General features: G+C 40.4%; 1 non-coding gene across 1 annotated transcript; it reads left to right on the top strand.

Annotated features, from left to right (window-relative positions):
* The first annotated feature begins 7,410 nt into the window (after positions 1-7,410).
* TRNAG-CCC (transfer RNA glycine (anticodon CCC)) lies at positions 7,411-7,483 on the top strand. Its single transcript has one exon. It is a non-coding gene; the product is annotated as a tRNA-Gly (tRNA).
* Positions 7,484-21,594: the final 14,111 nt, after the last annotated feature.

Below are 21,594 nucleotides of genomic sequence, written 5' to 3'. Positions count from 1 at the left end.
TTCACCTTTAGGTCTTTGGAAAGTGTAATAGAAAGAGCAAAGGACATACAGGAAGTCAGAAGAAAGTGTTTTATGCTCAGAGCTGCCACTGCCTTTCATATGACCTTCAACAGGTCACTTCGTCCATTCGTATAATGAAGGGATGGGACCCCAATCTAAGGTTCTCTGTGGATCTGAGGATCCCTATGAGCCCTTTCAGCTTGGACAAATGACTCTAGAACTCTATATTCAGGCAACACCAGGCAGGCTGAAAGTGTAGATGGCATACGACCTTTTGTGTCCATATCAAGTTTTCAAATCAGCTACAAAGTTCATCTCAGCATGGGGGCTTCTAGCGCCTTTGGCCACTCCACGACCCACACAGGGGGCTGCTGAGATGACTCAAGGGGAGGAAGGTGGCAGGTCCCCTTGTCCAGAGGCAATTAATTAACCTTGAATTTATTGTTATCTCTACCCCAAAGTCTGTATTCCCCTGATTAGAAGGGTGGGAAGTCCAATAATGACACTGTTTCTGCAATGGAGGTTGATAATTACAAAATGGAATTTCTCAGTTAGGTGAGAGGGGACATTGACCCTATTCATATTTATTATAAGTCTGGTATTTTTGAATCTCATTATGTCTGTTTCACAGGTAAGGGAGAAATGTACTTTCCCATTTTTCTTACATCAGCTACCCAATACACACTCTGTAGAGAATATGGAACCCCTTTTATTCTAATCTCGACACAGGTTTAGAAAGCTGCTTTCAACAAATATCCCAACTAGAGGCTCTCTGCTCACTTCCCTGAGCAAACTAGCCAGGCCATGTGACCCACAAGGGTAGAGGCACTTCAAAATCAGCTGTTTGAGGACTGGAAAAGAATGTGGGAACCAGATTATTAAGAGTCCCAAAGGCAGTGAACAGGTTCTAGGTCTGGGTAAGATGGAGTAAGCACATTCCAACCTGCCTTTTCTACTAAATGCAGCTATAAAATCTGAACAGAAAGCATGAAACAGCTATTTGAAGAAAAAGTAAAAAGTAACAGGCAGTTGGAGAAGAAGACCACAATCAAAAGTACCACTGACCCAGTGCTGGGTTTCCCATTTTTCCACTAGTACCCTCTGACCTAAACCCAAAATCCAGAATTGGGCGCCAGGTCAGGACAGAGAGAATTCCAAGAAGCCCTCTAATTCGGGTTCAAGGCATGGGAAATGAGTCTCCTAACACCTGGACAGAATGGAAGAAATTCCCTTTTCCTATTCTGTTTTTTTTTTTTCTTCTTTCTCTCTTCCCTTTTCTTTTCTGTGTTCTCTCATGGCCAAGCCCCCAGGCAATTCCATAAAGAAGGCAGCAGTGGCAGCAACAGTGGGGGCCCAAAGGCAGCTAAACACAGAGGGAAGGTCAGCGAAGCAGTGGGCCCCAGAGAGTGGGGAAAACCCCACTGTTTTTTTTTTCTCTCTGTCCTCCCATCACCTGGCCCCAGATGTGAGCACAACTATGGGAAGTGCACAGAAGACTGGAGTAACAAAGGCCAATTTTCTGGCCAGAGGACCAAGAGGGAAGTCTCAAAGAACCAGAAAGTACCAGGGATACGGCAGAGAAAGAGGAGCTTGGCAAAGTGGCATGGCCCCAAAACCTGTTGTTTATAAACTTCTGGGCTCACCACTAAGGTGCGCATATTGGATCTGACCCAAAAGTGCATAGCAAAGATTCTGAAAACTGAACTCCAGGATAGACCACTGCCCAAGTCCCATACTGGCCACTGGGCAGGATAGATACAAACAGCATTGCAAAGGCTTTGAAAAATGGATCTAACACTGAAAGCAAAATCCACAGAAATCTGGTCAGAACTTGCAGCCCAAACCCAACTGAGTAGATTGCCTGCTAAAACAAAGACATCAACTTTCTCCATGGATTTAAACAAGACCCAGAGGCTCATAATATTCAAAATGCACAAGATAGAATCCAAAAGTACTCAGCATATGAAGAATTAGGAAAATCTCAACTTGCATGAGAAAAGACAAATTTTGAAATGAATGGAACTATAGAGCATCTCGGAAAAAATAGAAAATGTAAAGAAAAAATAGAAATTTTAGAACTGAAAAATACAAAAGTAAAAAAGTTTTTAAAACTCACTAGATGGACTCAATAGTACAGTATGGTGCAGAACAAATATCTAAAGAAATAATGGCTGAAAACTTCCAAAATTTAGCAAAAGATATAAACCTACAGATTCAAGAAGCTCAGCAAATCATAAGCAAGATAAATCCAAAGAAATCTATGCCCAGGCACACCATAATCAAACTGCTGAGAACTGCTCATAGTAAATCTTAAAATTGAGTAGTATGATTTATCCAACTTTGTTCTTTATTTTGAAAATTGTTTGGTTACACCGCTTCCTTTGTTTTCTATATAATTTTAGAATCAGCTTGTATATATACACAAAAATACTTCTGGGTTTGGGTAGAATTGACAAATTAACTGTGTTTAGTCTTCTAATACATGAGAATGGTCAATCTCTCCATTTATTTAGGTCTTCTTTGATTTCTTTAATCAGCAGCTTGTAGACTGTAGCATATAGACCCTATACATGTTTTATTAGATTTATATAAAATTATTTCATTTTGGAGCTATTATAAATGGTATTATATTTTTTAAATTTTGGTTTCTAATTATTCAATGCTGATATACACAAATACAATTGATTTTTGTGTGTCAGCGTTGTATCCTGTGACCTTGCTAAAGTCTGTTACTAGTCTAGAAGTTTTATTGTCAATTTGTTAACGTTTTTCTACATAGAAAATCATGTTTGCAAATTGTTATTGCCTCCTTTTTAATCTGAATGCCTTCTACATCTTTTTCTTTTCTTACTGTACTAGCTAGAACTTCCAGTACAGTATAGTGATGAATAGGAGTGGTGAGAGTAGAAATCCATGCTTTGTTCTCACTCTTAGGAGGAAAGCATTTGATCTTTTACCATTAAGTATGATGTTAGCTGTAGGGTTTTTGTAGATACCTTTTATCAAATTGAGGAAGTTCCCTGTATTCCTAATCGGCTGAGAGTTTTTATCATGAATGGATGCTGGATTTTGTTAAGAAAAAAAGAAGATCAATTGATAAGCTTATGTGGATTCTCTTCTTTAGACTGTAGATATGGTGGATTATATTGACTGATTTTTGAATATTGAACCAGTCCTGCATTCCTGGAATAACCCCACTTGGTCATGCTGTATTACTCTTTTTATATTGCTAAATTCAATTTGCTAATATTTTGTTGAGGATTTTTACATCTATGTTCATGGGGAATACTAATCAGTAGTTTTCTTATAATATCTATATCTGGCTTGGATATCAGGATAATACTGGCCTCATAAAATATGTTGGGAGGTATTTCCTCTCCTATTTTCTGGAGGAGATTGTGTAGAGATTGGTGTCATTTCTTTGTTAAATGGTTGGTATAAACCTCCAGTGAAACTATCCAGATCTTGAGTTTTCTTTTTCAAAAGGTTTTTAATTACAGATTCAATTTATTTAATATCTATAGATCTATTCGAGTTATCTGTTTCTTCTTGGGTTAATTTGGTGATTTGTGATTTTTGAGAAATTGGTCCATATCATCTGAATTGTTGAATTTATAATAACATAGTTATTCATATTATGCCCCTTTTGTCCTTTTATTGTCTGTGTGGTCTGTAGTGAAACCCCCTCTTTCATTCCTAATGTTAAGTCATTTGTGCTTCTCTCCTTTTCTTTATCAGTCATGCTAGAGGTTAATCAATTTTATGAATCTTAAAAGAAACAGCTTTGGGTTTTATTGATTTTTCTCTGTTGACCTTCTGTTTTCAATTTTATCAGTTTGTGCACCCTAGTCTTTCCTCTGCTTTCTTTGGGTTTAATTTGCTCTTCTTTTTCAAGTTTCTTAAGGTAGAAGCTTAGATTACTGATTTGAGATATTTTCTCTTTTCTATTTTAAGCATTTAGTGTTCTAAATTTCCATCTAAGCACTGCTTTAGATATATGCCACAAATTTTAATATGTTGTATTTTCATTTTCATTCAGTTGAAAATATTTTCTAAATTTCCATGATGTTTCTGCTTTGACCTATGGATTATTTAGGAATATGTTACTTAATTTCTGAGTGATTGCAGATTTTCCTGCTATCTTTCTGTTATTGATCTCTAGTTTAATTTCACTATAGTCAGATAGTATACTTTGTGTAGTTTAAATTAATTTGCCAAGATGTGTTTTCATGACCCTGCATATGGCTTATCTTTGTGAATGTTGATCTCAAAGTGCTTTTCAGTTAATGGATTCAAGAGTCTTGCAGAGACTGCAAAGTTGTAGCTCTACTAAGATAGGGTCAGGAGAGGGGAAATTTGAGAATTTGCACAAAATGCAAGCAAGGAGAGAACCTCTGCTTTAACACAAAAGTAAAGTCATCGGAGCCATTCTGTGAAAACTTATCGGACACACCTCAAAAATCCCTTTAGGAGACAACTGAGACATTTCATATGAACCGTATAGAACCTGTGTTACCACACTTAAGCACTGTTGTACTCTCTTTTTCATATAGATGGTTGCATATATATGGTTGCATAGGGTCTTGTGGAACTTTTAGTCAAAAGTCCTAATCACCAAGGTCCAATGAAAATTGATTCCAAAGAGGTAGCAAAAGAAAATCTGACAATTTATGCCAACCTCACATAAACCTTCTGGTTTACCTTTTGCCCATGTTGGTAAATAGAAAGACATGTTTAATTCTGTCTCCTGTGTGTGTGTCTCTACCTTTGGAATGAAACAGTTATACCTTCTATCCAAAGCTCTCTAGGGAGACAGTAGAGCATAGTGACTAAAAGCAAAGGCTCAAATATAAGACCTAAGTTCAAATTCTGGCTCTAACCCTTACTGACTGAGTGAAATAGAGCAAGTTCCTTGGCCATGCCAAGTCTCCACTTCTCATTCTATAAAATGGGATAACAGCAGTACCTATATCGTACAATTTTTGTGAGGAGTAAATAGGATTAAACATGCAGCTACATGCAAAAGAATGAAACTGGACCACTTTCTTACACCATATACAAAAATAAACTCAAAATGGATTAAAGGCTTAAATATAAGACCCAAAACCACAAAACTCCTAGAAGAAAACCTAGGTAGTATGCTCTTTGACATCAGACTTAGCAATGTTTTTTTGGATCTGTCTCCTCAGATAAGGGCTACAAATGCAAAATAAACAAGTGGGACTATATCAAACTAAAAAGCTTTTGCACAGTGAAGGAAACCATCAACAGAACTAAAAGGCAACCTACTGAATGAGAGAATATATTTGCAAGTGATATATCCAATAAAGGGTTGATAGCCAAAATACATAAAGAATACATACAATTCAATGTCAGAAAAACAAACAATCCAACTTAAAAATGGGCAGAGGATCTGAATAGACATTTTTCCACAGAATACATACAGATGACCAACCAGCACGTAGAAATATGCTCAACATCACTAATCATCAGGGAATTGCAAATCAAAACCACAGAAAGATATCACCTCACACCTGTCTGAATGGCTATCATCAAAAAGACAAGAAACAACAAGAGCTGGCGAGGATGCAGAGAAAAAGAGAACCCTCATGCACTGTTGGTGGGAATGTAAATTGGTCCAGCCACTATAAAAAACAATATGGAGATTCCTCAAAAAACTAAGAATATAACTACCATATGATTCAGCTATTCCACTTCCAGGTATTTATCCAAAGAATATGAAAAACTAATTTGAAAAAAATATATATGCAACCCCTATGTTCATTGCACAGCATTATTTACAATGGTCAAGATATGGAAACAACCTAAGTGTCCATCAATAAATGAATAGATAAAGAAGATATGGTATGTGTGTATATATATATATACACACACACACATACACACACAATGGAATATTAGTCATAAGAAAGAATGAAATCTTGCCATTTGCAACAACATGGATGGACCTATACAATATTATGCTAAATGAAATAAGCCAGACAGAGAAATACAAATACCAAATTATTTCACTTATATGTGGAATCTAAAAAATACAACAAACGGAAAACAGAAACAGACTCATAAAAAAGAAAAAAAAGAAAAAAAGAAACAGACTCATAGATACAGAGAGTAAACTGGTAGTCACCAGAGGAGGGGAAGGGGTGGGGGGTCGGGTGAAATAGGTGAAGGGGATCAAGAGGTACAAACTTCCAGTTATAAAATAAGTAAATCATAATGATGTAATGTATAGCATAGGAAATATAGTCAATAATATTGCAATAACTTTGTATGGTGACAGATGGTTACTAGAGTTATTGTGGTGATCAATTTGTAATGTATATAAATGTCAAATCACTATGTTGTACACCTGAAAACTAATATAACATTGTATGTCAACTATACTTCAATTTTAAAAATTAAAAATAAATAAATAAACATAAAGGTCCTGGAACAGTGCCTGACACATAATAAGTGCTCAGTAAATGTTGGTGATGATGATATTCATGATCTTATCCATACCATATAAGACCTGAAGCTGTAACAAGGGCTCCCAGACTTTGGTATGTGGATTCATACAAGTCTAAAACATGCTTCAAGGGTTCAAAGGGCAGGAACAGGACTGGAAAGAGAAGTGAAAGATGAAGGTCAGGAACCAAAAGAACAGAAACCTGAGAGATTGCTGAGGTGTCTACAGCTCATAGTGCATGGGAATCTCAGAGCAATTTCAAAGTTTAATGTCAAGGCATACAATACTCATACATACATCATTGTCTGGGGGATAAAAGGGAAGGCCACCATTAATTCTCTTCTTGTAAGAAAACTCATGGTTGGGCATGAGGAAGAACATCTTGACTGTGCAGACAAAATGTGACTAAACCATCAAAATAGTCTTGAAGAAGAGATGAGATAACTACTTATTCAAGTAGAATAAATATTTACCTGCCTGAATGCAGGGGCTGTGTCAGAGGATATCTTTAGGTCCTACCAGCTTCATGACTCCATAATTTTTTATTGAGGTACAATTGACATATATCATTATATTAGTTTCAGGTGTACAACATAATGATTCAATATTTTATATATTGCAAAATGATGACCACAATATGTCTAGTTAACAGCCATCACCATACATAGTTGCAAAAAAATTTGTTTTCTTGTGATGAGGACTTTTAAGATCTACTCTCTTAGTAACTTCCAAAATGCAATACAATACGATTAACTTTGGTCACCATGCTGTGCATTACATCCCCAGGACTTAATTATTTTATAACAGGAAGTTTGTAATGACTACATTTTTAATGCCCATACTAATGTTTCTTCCTAATCCACATAGAATATGTCTACAATGAAGAAAATCTGTTAAAGAAAGAAAGAAAAAGAAAAGTAAAGAAGTTGACTCCAGAGACTTCCCTGGTGGTCCAGTGGCTAAGACTCTGCACTCCCAATGCAGAGAGCCCGGGTTCGAACCCCGGTCAGGGAACTAGATCCCACATGCCACAACTAAGAGTTTGCATGCCGCAACAAAAAGATCTTGCATGCCGCAACAAAAGATCCCATGTGCCACAACGAAGACCCGACACAGCCAAATAAATAAATAAACAAATATTAAAAAAAAAAAAAGAGGTTGACTCCAAAGGGGAGGAGAAACACACACAAAAATACATGAGGTTGTTTGGATCTTTCACTTCAAGTCACATGGATGTTATACAAATGGAGCTTATGAACACATTTTGGTCTGAAAAGGACACAGAACTTACAAAAGACTGGAAAGCGTGAAGAGATATAATCTCAGTAGCAGGAGGAAGATATTATTTTGACAAAAGAACTATTAAAAGGATCTTGGGCGTGGGGGGGACTTCCCTGGTGGTGCAGTGGTTAAGAATTCGCCTGCCAATGCAGGGGACATGGGTTCAATCTCTGGTCTGGGAAGATCCCACATACCACGAAGCAACTAAGCCCGTGTGCCACAACTACTGAGCCTGCACTCTAGAGCCCACGAGCCACAACTACTGAGCCCGCATGCCACAACTACTGAAGCCTGCACGCCTAGAGCCCATGCTCCTCAACAAGAGAAGCCACTGCAATGAGAAGCCTGTGCACCACAATGAAGAGTAGCCCCCGCTTGCCACAAGAGAAAGCCCATGTGCAGCAACGAAGACCCAACACAGCCAAAAAAATAAATTAAATTTTTTTTAAAAAGCAGTAAAAAAAATACATAAAAAACAAACAAACACAAAAAATAAATTGCAGTGGCTTCTCTTGTTGTGGAGCACGGGCTCTAGGAGCACGGGCTTCAGTAGTTGTGGCACACAGGCTCAGTAGTTGAGGCTCGTGGGCTTCAGCAGTTGTGGCACACGGGCTCTAGAGCACAGGCTCAGTAGTTGTGGCACACGGGCTTAGTTGCTCTGCGGCATGTGGGATCTTCCCAGACCAGGGATCGAACCCATGTCCCCTGCATTAGCAGGTGGATTTTTTTTTTTTAATTTTATTTCTTTATTTATGGCTGTGTTGGGTCTTCGTTTCTGTGCAAGGGCTTTCTCTAGTTGTGGCAAGTGGGGGCCACTCCTCATCGCGGTGCGCGGGCCTCTCACCATCGCGGCCTCTCCCTTTGCGGAGCACAGGCTCCAGACACGCAGGCTCAGCAACTGTGGCTCACGGGCCCAGCCGCTCCGTGGCATGTGGGATCTTCCCAGACCAGGGCTCGAACCCGTGTGCGCTGCATTGGCAGGCAGATTCTCAACCACTGCGCCACCAGGGAAGCCCCTGGATTTTTTTTTTTAACATCGTTATTAGAGTATAATTGCTTTACAATGGTGTGTTAGTTGCTGCTGTATAACAAAGTGAATCAGCTGTATGTATACATATATCCCCATATCTCCTCCCTCTTGCGTCTCCCTCCCACCCTCCCTACCCCACCCCTCTAGGTGGTCACAAAGCATGGAGCTGACCTCCCTGTGCTAAGCGACTGCTTCCCACTAGCTATCTATTTTACATTTGGTAGTGTATATACGTCCATGCCACTCTCTCACTTCATCCCATCTTACCCTTCTCCCTCCCCGTGTCCTCAAGTCCATTCTCTATGTCTGCATCTTTATTCCTGTCCTGCCCCTAGGTTCTTCAGAACCCTTTTTTTTTTTTAGATTCCATATATATGTGTTAGCATACAGTATTTGTTTTTCTCTTTCTGACTTACTTCACTCTGTATAACAGTCTCTAAGCCCATCCTCCTCACTACAAATAACTCAGTTTCGTTTCTTTTTATGGCTGAGTAATATTCCATTGCATATATGTAGCAGGTGGATTCTTAACCACTGCACCACCAGGGAAGTCCCAGTTTTTATGTATTATTTGTGTGAAAAGAATTATAAACCTATTACAGTACAGTACTATATAGCTGATTGTGTTAGTTGGGTACCTAGGCTAACTTTGTTGGACTTACGAACAAATTGAACTTACAAACGTGCTCTCAGAACAGAACTCATTCATATGTAGGGGACTTACTGTAAAATTCAAAACTGATGACTTACCTACGATTTATCGCTCTTACTTATGGTCACACTGAGCCTAATCAACTGACCACCCAGCAGGGTTTATACTAAGCGTACACAAAGTGCTCACCTCTGGATCTAATGAGTTCTAGGAGCTGGAAGACTTCAGGTGAGAAACTAAAGGGCCCTGGTTCACTCTATGGTTTTTTGAAGGTGGGCTTTTATCATTTATGTCAGTGACTGGTTATCTAAGTGAAACAGAGTCCCAAGGTAATAAGGCCAATTCTTGTAATGAGCAGTTAGAGCTTTGCCCTGCCCCTAGGTGGCTATGCTTAAAAAATGGACACCAGTGGTCCAACATTCTCAAGGAAGAAAGGCAATAGTGTGGGGATTATACAAAGTGTGATCCCAGGCTCACGTACATCAGAATCACCTGGAGATGAATATTAAACCTACAGATCTCTGGGTTCCACCCCAGATCTGTTAAATCAGAATCTATAGGTTGGAGTCCAGGAACCCATATGTTATTAAGCTCCCCCAGGTGACTTTGATGCTCACCAACATTTGGGAATCACTAGCTTTTTGCAAACTCATCCCCACAACTAGACCTCAAGTAATCCATCAAAAAAGTATTTTGCTGCCCAGATAACAGACCTGATCCTCTCAGTAAGTCTTCTGTTTTCTTTCTCTAAAATAGAAGTAATAATAGTACCTACCTTACGTAACTATATTACCTCATCTCCAACCACACCCCCCGCCCCACCTGACAATTTGTACTCAAGACAAACAAAACCAATTGGAGTTTCCTCATATACTATGCTACTTTTTATTTTTTTAAAGATTTATTTATTGATTGATTGATTGATTGCTATGTTGGGTCTTCGTTTCTGTGCTAGGGCTTTCTCTAGTTGCGGCAAGCGGGGGCCACTCTTCATCGCAGTGCGCGGGCCTCTCACTATCGTGGCCTCTCCTGTTGCGGAGCACAGGCTCCAGACGCGCAGGCTCAGCAGTTGTGGCTCACGGGCCCAGTTGCTCTGCAGCATGTGGGATCCTCCCAGACCAGGGCTCGAACCCGTGTCCCCTGCATTAGCAGGCAGACTCTCAACCACTGTGCCACCAGGGAAGCCCTGCTACTTTTTATCTCCACTCCATTGCTTATACTCTTTCCTTGGCCTGGAAAGTCACAGGACGCAGCTTCTTGACTTAGAAAGCTCGTGCTTGATCTTCAAGGCTTAAATCATTGGCTTCTTCTCACGGATTCTTTTATTAGATGCCTAGATGTAAGTTAGGAGCCTCTCCTCTTTGATCTCTCAGCACCCTGAACTCTACCCATTTATGTGTTTGTTTATCTGTCAGTCTCCCCCATTCGAGAGCAACCTCTTTGAAGTCATGGACAGTGGGATTTTGTGGTTGTTTCTCTAGTTGTTGGTGGTAATTTTAAAACATCCAGAAAAGTACAAAAAATAATACAACAATCATCTATGTTTCTAACATCCACAAGTAACCATTATTGACGTTTTGGCATTTTTGCTTCCAATATTTTTCTATCTATTTCCTTTAAAAATAATTTATGAGAATATGGTCCACTGTTTCAGAATAAAATATTAGAGGTAAAGCCAAATGTCCCCTTGACCTCCACTTCCAAAGCTCTATTCCCTCCCTGCCTTTCCATAGGCAACCAAATACTAACATGAGTTTGATATGTATCCTTCCAGTCCTTTTTATACATTTAGAGACATACCTGTATCCATATAAAGTATACAGTATTGGCTTGAACATCATATCCCAAATGTCATGTGGCTGTGTGCATCATTCTGTCATTTCCTTCTTTCATTCCAAAATGGTTTTGAAATATATCCATGTTGATGCATATATCTGGTTAATTCGTTTTAATTGCTGTATAATAATCCACTATATAGATGTACCCCCATTTTATTTAACCATTCCCCTGTTGATGAACAGTTACGTTGTTTCCAAGACTTTGCTAGTACAAAAAGTCACAACAAATATGCTTTATTACATATCTCTTGGTGTATATGTATAAGTGTTACTTTAATACAGAGACCTAGAAATAGAACTGCTGGATTGTAGGGTATGGGAATTTGTAGCTATAGCGATGTTGATGCCCATCAGCATTGTTCAAGAGTTGTCATTTCCCTATATCCTTACCAACACTTGCTGCTGTCAGCCTTTTAAATTTTGCAAATACTATCAGAGCAAAAGGATATCTCATTGCTGTTTTTGACCATTTTATTCATCTCTATATACCCAGCTACCAGCAAGTAGTTGGCACATGTTAATCGCTTGGTAAACATTTCTGATTATGCCACCTATAGGTCCTGGCTCTGCCTTGCTGATCATTCTGAACACATCTAGGTGTCTCCTTTCAGCAAGAACCAGAGAGAGATCCCAGTTTCCTCACCTCTAGGCAAACCTGTGAGGAAAAGGTAAAGGGAAAACTGCAGGTGGCATAATTTCATTTAGAGATTTATCATTCCCTAAGATGGCATTCAGTGAATGATTCTTGACTTCTGGATCAATAATCTTTTACAATCAATCAGGTTAGGGTCTAGCTCCTTGCACCTGAGAGCTAAGGGCACGTCTCAAAAGATGACAGAAGGGCTTCCCTGGTGGCGCAGTGGTTGGGAATCTGCCTGCCAATGCAGGGGACACGGGTTCGAGCCCTGGTCTGGGAAGATCCCACATGCCGCGGAGCAACTAAGCCCGTGCGCCACAACTACTGAGCCTGCGCGTCTGGAGCCTGTGCTCCGCAACGGGAGAGGCCGCAACAGAGAGAGGCCCGCGCACCGTGATGAAGAGTGGCCCCCGCTCGCCGCAACTGGAGAAAGCCCTCGCACAGAAACGAAGACCCAACACAGCCAAAAATAAATATAAATAAATTAATTAATTAAAGAAACTTTAAAAAAAAAAGATGACAGAAGTGGGAAACAAAGTATCTGTTCCCCAGTGGCTCTGTTGCACCAGTGGAGCAAGACAGGTATAGAAGGAATGGTTTAGCTTTCTAGTGGTCTCCCTGGAGGTACTTGTTGTAAATATTATGTGTTCATGAAAATACGTTTCCTTTTCTTCCTGGGCATACATCTAGACCATATTTACTATATCCCCTATAGTTAGCTGTATTTATATGATTGATTTTTGCCCAATGGATATGAACCAAAGTGATATATAATATCTCCTCAAGGTAGTGGAGCAGAGATGCAAGTCAGTTGGCACCTAGAATACAGTGTGATCTGTACTCTCACAGATGAAAGGCAGGGCAGGGTGCTGTGGGAGCCGTGGGATGCCAGCTTGCCAAATCAGAGTAAGTGTTTCAGAAGAGACTCATTGAACACCCACCGTGTGCCAGGTTCTGTACGGGATGCTGGAGTTACAGAGGTGCCTGCGACACTCACTCACGTTCTAGGAACTCTAGGAGCTCATGAGGGACTCAAGGGAGACATATCCACCCAATAACACCAAGGAAAAAGGCTGAACATAAAGTGTGCTGTGGAAGCACAAAGGAAGGTGCCGCTCACTCAATGTTTCCTAGCCTGTCTTTCCCAACGCAATTCCACTTACTCCACAACTACTACAGCAGAACAATGGTTTCATGGGGTAACACCCTGCTGTGCCCAGGATGAGGACTCCCTCTTCCCAGGACTTCCTGGAGGTAAAGCCATTCAGTCCCAGAAGGAAAGCACAGTGATTTCTGAGCTCCTGTTCATTTCAGTGCTGGGTTTAGACATTTCCCTCGGATGCCATTCCCCAAGGAATCAGATTCACACTATTAGGCCCCAGTGCTTTTCCCCTTTTCCTCCAAAACTTGGTTGTTTGTTCTTCATTTAGGAAACTAAGTTTACAGTTAGGGACCTGAAATAATTAGTTCTGCTTATTATATCTTACAACCCCAAAATAGAGAAAACAAGCTCAAAAGGCCTTATTGTTTGCATGAATGATACAGAATACCTGTTGCACCAGTCTCTGGGGACTCAGTGATGCCCTCCATGGGACATAATCAGAAGACTCACGAATTTAGAACCAGAGAGCCAGAGCCAGAAAGCCTGGAGGAATCTTAGAGATCTGGAATCTATGTCAACCCCTTAATTTTACAGATTGCTCATCTGAGGAAAAGGACGCTACCCAAGGCCTAATGGGTAGTTAATGAGAGCACTGAAACTGCAATCCAGGCTTCTCAACCACTTTTGAGAACCTAAGATTCAGGTCAATGTAGGAACAAGAGAGATCCTAAGAGAGTAAGAGCTCTCCTAAGAGAAAGAAAATTGAGGGTGCTAATACCCAGGTGGCCCACCCCACATGGAAATCCTCCCTCCAGTACTAACCCTGGAAAATAAATGGGTTGGATTTCATTAAAGGAACTTCCAGATTTCCTTACATTCCTCCCTCATCCCACATCCCCAACATAAACAAATACCAATACCTACCTCCAGCTTGGAGGAAAAACAAGACAACTGTGTTGGATTGCTCTCTTTGGGAACAACCCTATTCATTTATACTGAAGTACAACATGTAAAGAATGAGAGAGGCCCTGATGTTAAAAGAAACACCCCTTCCTTTAGGGGTATTCCTCCACCACCACCAATAGACCATACATCAGCTAATGTACACTGATGCACTGAGGCTGTTACAGAAAATAAATTTACAAGTGCAACTCCCAAGACTCTCTCTCACTTCAGAGGGGCTGTGTCATGTGATGGGATGGATGGGGAAATGTTGATTCATCCTGTACAGCAGTGGAGGAGAAGTAGAAGGCACCCTGTGGGCCACAGACAGCACTTGACATGGCCAAACAAAGAAGTACAGGAATGAGGCCTGGCCTGATCCTCCTCCCGTGGGTCCCAGCCACCATTTGGAGGTTGTCAGAAAATGGAGAGAAGGAAGTAGAAGAGAATCTCAGACCTGAAAAATAAAAGCTCAGGACCATCACATTCCCAATATGTTTTCCCTCTCCCTTTCCAGTCCCTGAAATAAGAAGTGTCTGGGCCTAGGTACCTAAAAATATCTTTTGAAGATGGGGAACAATTGCCACATCAAAATGATGAAGCCCATCGAGAAATCTGAACATACAACAGTTCCACATCAAGATGATGGCTATGCAAGGATTCCAGCCCATACCGACTTGAAACAAGGAGCTGTCATGCCCCAGGGGCCCCTAGATGAGGCATCCACATATTTTTACTCCCTGACAGGCAGGGTCTATGCCCCTACTCAGCCTGGAAGCAGTTACAGAAGATGGACCTTCACCCCTCTGCCTCCCATAAGAATATGGGAGTAAAATCTCTGAGGGGGGAATGAAACAGGAGGGAAGGGGGCAGGGCACAACCTTTAAAAGAATGACAGCCATAGGATATGACAAAAACTGGTTAGAACCAACTAGGTCCAAGATGGCAGAAGATTCGACTTCCAGTAGACCTTGAGCCTCAGTATATGCTCATTGTAATACATTAGCATATGCTAAATGACACACCCACAGGTGCCATGACAGTTCAGAGGCTAACCATAAAAGGCCAAAAAGTGGGCAGTGGTCCAATTCCTGGAAATTCCCACCCTTTCCCTGAAATAGTTGGAATAATCCTTCCACTCATTAGCGTATGGAATTACCCAGCCCATAAAAACTAACCACGCCACATTTCTGGGCCTCTCGCCTTCTGAGACAGCCCACACTCTGTCTGTGGAGTGTGTTTCTGTCTAAATAAGTCCACTTCTTACTTATCAAAAAAAAAAGAAAGAAAGAAAAACAGAAATCTGAACAGAGAGATGCTGTAAAACATGGCTTTGAATCCAACAGTCATTACTAGTCAAACTCTTTCAAAAAAAAAAAATGAAAGAAAGAAACCTGCAAGCATTCCAGTTGAGTATTGCTCTTATCTCGAGACTTACACATTCAAACAGAAGGGAATTACATGTCTCTGATTGATAGCCTTGTCTTATTTCCACATTCAGCCAGTACCAAACAAGGGAAAAGATGAGAGGGTAGGGAGCAATGACAGAATAATTTATCTCCACGAAATAATGGTCTTAGAGGACCCTCCAAGACCCAATTTACACAGATGTTTTTTCCTTCAAACTCACATCACACTTGGGATTCTTTTTCACCTGCATGAGAGAAAATGGTTTTGAAAGTGTTGAGCTTAATTGATTTGCAGCTGCACTAACTCAGACCCCAGAGGCACCAATTATATATCCCATCATACCCAGGGCCCATGGGAAGCAGACTTTCCCCCTGAGATTTGTAGATGGGTTTCACAGTCAAGTATTATGATTAACCCAAAGTTCCTCCTTCAAGAGGGATGGGGGAACACCACAGTTCTCTCATCGTTTATGCAGGCTTAGGGAAACTGACTCTATTAGAAATGTGATACAGCAGCCTATGATAGCCAGAGAGAGTGGAACTCTGGAAAAGTCAAATGAATTGATAAAATGCTTTGTTTGCCAAGTTTATTTCTGCCACTTTGCTAATGAAGCAAAAGATGGGAGGTGACATTTTCTCTTCTATAGGCAAAGAGTTAATAGCTCTCAGATAGACCAAGCACTTATACCAGGTTGTGTATGCATTTTTAGGAGCTTGGAAAGCTTCAAGCACTTTCAAGTGCTTTCAAGCATAATAGTCTTGCTTCACACAAAGCATAATAAGCCTGGTTGATGGCAGAGAAATAATAATGTTGTTCATCTAAGCAGCTTGGAAGTGAATCAGCCACTCCAACAAACCCAGATTGATTTTATGCCCTTTGGACAGCCTGACTCAGTCCTTTCTCGGAGAGCTAATGGACAATCACTATCTCATTTAGGTCCCATTCATAATCCTCTTTGTTTATTCATGGACAAACAAGCCAATGGCCTCCTGTGATCCAGCCTGAAATGCTGGCCTTAAGTGATTTTGTGCCTCCACAGGAAGAGCTCAGCTATTACACAAAACTCAGGGCTGCAAACACCTTCTTCCTTAAATTTATCAGCCCTCTTTGTTAATTGCTATTACCTAGGGAAGATGGTAAGGATAAGGTCAGTGTGAACCAGGGGAAAATCCAAATAGGAACATTGAAAAGAAACGCAGTTTTATTACTCTCAAAGAAAAACAACTTGAGCTGGACTCAAAATGCTTTAAGGAAGTGTTGTTCCAGAATGACCCCAAGAGACCTATCTAATGAACAATTAGGAATTACTTGTAATTGATAGATCAGTTACTGCTATGTAAAGTAAATACTAAAGTATTTACAGTTTCTTAAGATAGTTTAAAGTCTTAAGCGCATTAAACAGTCCTATATGAAACCAAGATGAAACTCTGCATGAAGAAACATTTTGCTAATACGGGCAAAATGGTAATAAATGTTGAAGTTGGGTGATGGGTACATGGAGGTTCATTATACTATTCTCACTATTTTTGCACATGTTTAACAGTTTCCATAATAAAGTTCTTTTTGAATACATTGCTGAACAAAGGTAACTTTCAAGCCAGCCCTCTGAGTTATTACAAATTTGGAATTACTGGGATTAATATTAGAGCTTTGACTCTATTAAAAATTTTTACCAAAACTCCCAGACCCTTGAACTTCACTCTCCCAAACTCAGCCTGCCTATATTCAAGCTCAAGGCAAGGGTAATTGGGATCTGACAGAGCCATACTTGTTCTGCTTCTTGTGAAAATATGAAGGGAAGCCTGGGAGAAGGGAAAGAGAAGGTATTGGGCCAGGAGATGAAGGGCTACCTTTGAAAGCCAAAGGCTGTTTTGATGGCATCACCTGCTGTTAGCTTCCCACTGTCAGAGGGGTTTGTCATAGAGAGAAATTGTCCTACATTCTCTCTCTTGCTTTGGTGCTGTCAACCACCATCATAAGTAGGCCACTTTCTCGTGGACGGAATAAGCTCAGCTAGATGGAGAACCCATGGGGGACTATGGCTTTGGTCCATTGCTTTACTCTAATGAGGGAAAGACTTTCCAGGCTCCAGAGTAGCTTGCATACTGGGGCAATTCTTAGTCAAGCACATTTCTCATTTGCCTTTGTTCTACTGAACGTGTTCTTGGAGGAGCTTGGAGGGGCAGTGAGGCTTAGGAATCCTCCTATATGCAAATAGTTTATTTTACCAAGAGAGTATTTCCAAGCAAGAAGCTATAATTCCTATAAACAAATTGCACTCTCCCTAAAGCAAAGTAAACTAAATTCAGGAAGGAAGATATTTTACAAAGTGAATTCCATACAAGTCATGCAGTCCAGTAGGCTTTTTCAAGACTTCTGAACTGCAAAAAAAAAAAAGAAAAGAGAGAGAAAGTGTTGGCTAAACTGTCTGCTGTGGTTAGTCACTTGGAACAACCAGCACACTCACAAATCTACCCTTGTCTCCATGGAGACTGCAGGGCCTAGCAACTATCTAAACATTATACTACAAGGTATTACAGATAAGCATCAGGGGCCACAGGGGAATACTATAAAGTAAAAAGAAAAACATGTCCAGCCATCTCAAACTATAGTCCTACCATAACACCATGGGATTCTATGATCTTGCCTTGTTGTGCTTTTATTATTATTCCCACTGAATAAATTTCCTCCCCTTTAAGCAAAGAGGACTCTAAAGCTGAAAGATCCAGGGTGATTGAATTGACCTTAATGTTCTTGAGGGAAATTACCTTAAAGACAGCCTTAGGTGTACACTGTGTTGAATTACCTTTGGCATGAACATTTTGGCAAAAATGTTTGGCAAACATTTTTGAGACTTCTTATATGCTACTCATATAAGTAGCATAAGTACCTGCTACTACGTGGCAGGTACTGTGCTAGGCACTGGGAAAATGACACTTTAAATTTTTAAAAGGTGCTTTCACAACTGTAACTACATTTGACCTCCTGGATAATGTAGGAATTGTCATTGACTGTTTTATACAAATAAGGAAATTAAGACTCTGAGAAGTGAAAAGACTTGCCCAAGGTCACAAAGCAACATTGTAGTGGGTCCAGAATCTGGACCCTGGTTTCCTGACACCAAATCCCACTTTATTTATTTATTTTTTTTACTGAGTATCTATTACATGGCAGAAAAATTTCTAAGCAGTGAATGAAACAAGTTCTTGGTCTCACAGAGTAGGGGGGGAAATACACACATAAATCAATTCCTACTTAGATACCAAATCCCACTTTAGTTTCAACTGTATAACACCTTAACACTCAAAGACCAGCCATAGAATTCCACAGTGGGGGATGCTAGGGTGAATTAAGTCACTTGACTCAGCATGGTTCCCAAAGAGCACTCTGACTATGAATCCAAAACAGTAACTCTTATTGCTGGTTTTCAGTTCGTGAAAGTTTATCAAGCTGTGTACTTATGACATGTACACTTTCTCTGTACGTATATTATACTTCAATAAAAGTTTTTCAAAAAACCCTTCTCCCCTCAATGTCCTGAAAGTGTGCTTTCCTGTGTAGACTGATCCTCAGACTTTGCAGGCCCCATGCATTCAGCCTTTATGCCCTAGGGTCAAACAGGTATGGTTTTTCACCTGCAAACCCTTTTGGAGTTCTCCTTCCTAAACCACCATCTACCGCCTTAAATTTGTCTCTCTCTCTCATGGGGACACTAAGGGGTCAGCAAATCCCTAACGCCTTTGCTGCCCTGTCTTACTCTGAGCCAAAGGGGAAGAGGTGCTCTGACTGGTTCCCTATAGACTGGATCCCGTGCCCCCCCCCCACCAAAAAAAAACCACTGTAGTTCATTTTTCTAACAACCCTTTTGAGAGTCTTTCCTATTGACCAGAGGAAACTATGCAGTCAAAACTAGCTTTTTCACACAGCACCTGACTCTTGAGGGCAAAATGCTGAGTGTAGATTAAACTGAACTGCAATTTGTGAAGGAGAGGATAAAGGGGACCAGGCTAAGTACCCTTTGCCTTTGGGCTTCTAGACCCCCTGAAGCTTACTTCCTCACTTCCAATAACTTACCTGTTCTACTACTGGCACAGGAGCTGTGCTCAGCCACTTCCCACCCTATCCCCACAGCAGTTACTCTTTCCAACTGAGCCCAGAGAACCAAGGGGCATAGGAATTGAAATCCATTTACCATTCTTGTTTTCAACTCTCATTTCTTCATCCATATGATCTCTTTCAACATCATAACCTTGTCAAGGTAACAAAGAGCAGACATGTATCACTATCTTTCTTATACAGATAAGATAAACCAAGACCCAAAGACGGAAGCAACTGTCTCAAAAGCACCTGGGTAATTAGGGTTTGGCACCATTTTTGTCCTTGATACAACAGGAATAAAGTTGTCTAGAACTGGAAAAATGGCACTAAGTCTTTGCCTACAAGTAGCTGGGGGATAGCTCGTACTATTTCAGCTTTCTTTACCCTTCTACTGGCCGGAGCAGCTGATTGGCGGGAGCACAGGGATCTAGGCCAATCCACAGATTTCTTCTTAACAACCTCCTTGTGTTTAATAGCTAGTCAATACGAAAAAGGCAGCAGGTTGAATCTGGAGATAGAAATTGGGATTAAGAATTGAAAACCAGGAGAGGACTTCTATATCAGAGTGATGGAATACCTCAACTCTGAACTGCCGTCACCCAAATCACTGGATGTTTTGGTCATTTCAGTAAAACAACAGGGCTATTTTCTTGGATGGATGATTTGGTGGGTGAACATTTGTCTAGCAAGTTATTTAGCATTACATCACACAGATCACAGAATGAATCATAGAGACAGAAATAAACCAAATATTAAGGCTTGATTATTATATTAGAGATGGGAATATTAAGGCTCAGATTGGTTAAGTGACCTCCTAAGCTCAAGCAGCTATTTAGTGAAAGAACTAGGATTAGACTTTATGTCCCCTGACTCCCAAGCCAATGCTCTTTCCACTTCATTGGCTGAATCTATCACGATTTAATTGTATGTTTGGTCATCAGGCAGATGTGGCTAAAATAGGAAACATGAAAAATGGCCCTATTCCTGAAAGAAAAGAATAACAGAAAAGACCAAATAACATAGGCATTTCCCATTTCACACCTATAAATTGAGATGTAGGTCTACAACCTTAAGAAAAATAAGTTTCCCTCATAACCCTAGAAAAGGCAGCTCTTCTAGGAAAGAAGTAGGTCTATTAAAGGCCCTAATATCCTGACAGTTATTAATCCTGACTTGACTTTGACGAATTATAAAATCCCCATGCCTCAGTTTCTCCATCTGCACATTGATAACTACATACAATAGTACTATAGCTCTCAAGCATCTCTGAAAGGGAACCATAAAGACATCTTGACTCTTAATTCTCATTACCCGCCCCCCCCACCATTTACTTAGTTACTAGTCTTGTTAACTGGGTTTCTCAAATATCCCTTAAATTCAAACCTCCTTTCCCTCTTTAATGTTCCTGTTTTAGTTCAGACCCTCCTTATCACTTGCTTAGATTACTTCATCAAGCTCCTGACCACTCTCCTTGCCCCCAATCTCTCCCCACTCCAGCCCATCCTCCACATTGCCACCAAGGTAATCTATAAAACACCCAACCTAGCTATGTCATGCTTCCATTAACTCTTTTTTTTTTTAAACATCTTTATTGAAGTATAATTGCCTTACAATAGTGTGTTAGCTTCTGCTTTATAACAAAGTGAATCAGTTATACATATACAATATGTTCCCATTTCTCTTCCCTCTTGCATCTCCCTCCCTCCCACCCTCCCCATCCCACCCCTCTAGGTGGTCACAAAGCACCGAGCTGATCTCCCTGGGCTATGCGGCTGCTTCCCACTAGCTATCTATTTTACATTTGGTAGTGTATATATGTCCATGACACTCTCTTACCCTGTCACATCTCACCCCACCCCCTCCCCATATCCTCAAGTCCATTCTCTAGTAGGTCTGTGTCTTTATTCCCGTCTTGCCACTAGGTTCTTCATGGCCTTTTTTTTTTTTTTTTCCTTAGATTCCGTATATATGTGTTAGCATACTGTATTTGTTTTTCTCTTTCTGACTTACTTCACTCTGTATGACAGACTCTAACTCCATCCACCTCATTACAAATACCTCCATTTCATTTCTTTTTATGGCTGAGTAATATTCCATTGTATATATGTGCCACATCTTCTTTATCCATTCGTCTG

This window comes from Balaenoptera ricei, chromosome X (genome assembly GCF_028023285.1).
Source record: "Balaenoptera ricei isolate mBalRic1 chromosome X, mBalRic1.hap2, whole genome shotgun sequence".
Taxonomy (NCBI): Eukaryota; Metazoa; Chordata; class Mammalia; order Artiodactyla; family Balaenopteridae; genus Balaenoptera; species Balaenoptera ricei.
Note: the sequence above shows the minus strand (reverse complement) of the source record. Positions and strands in the feature narration are given on the sequence as shown.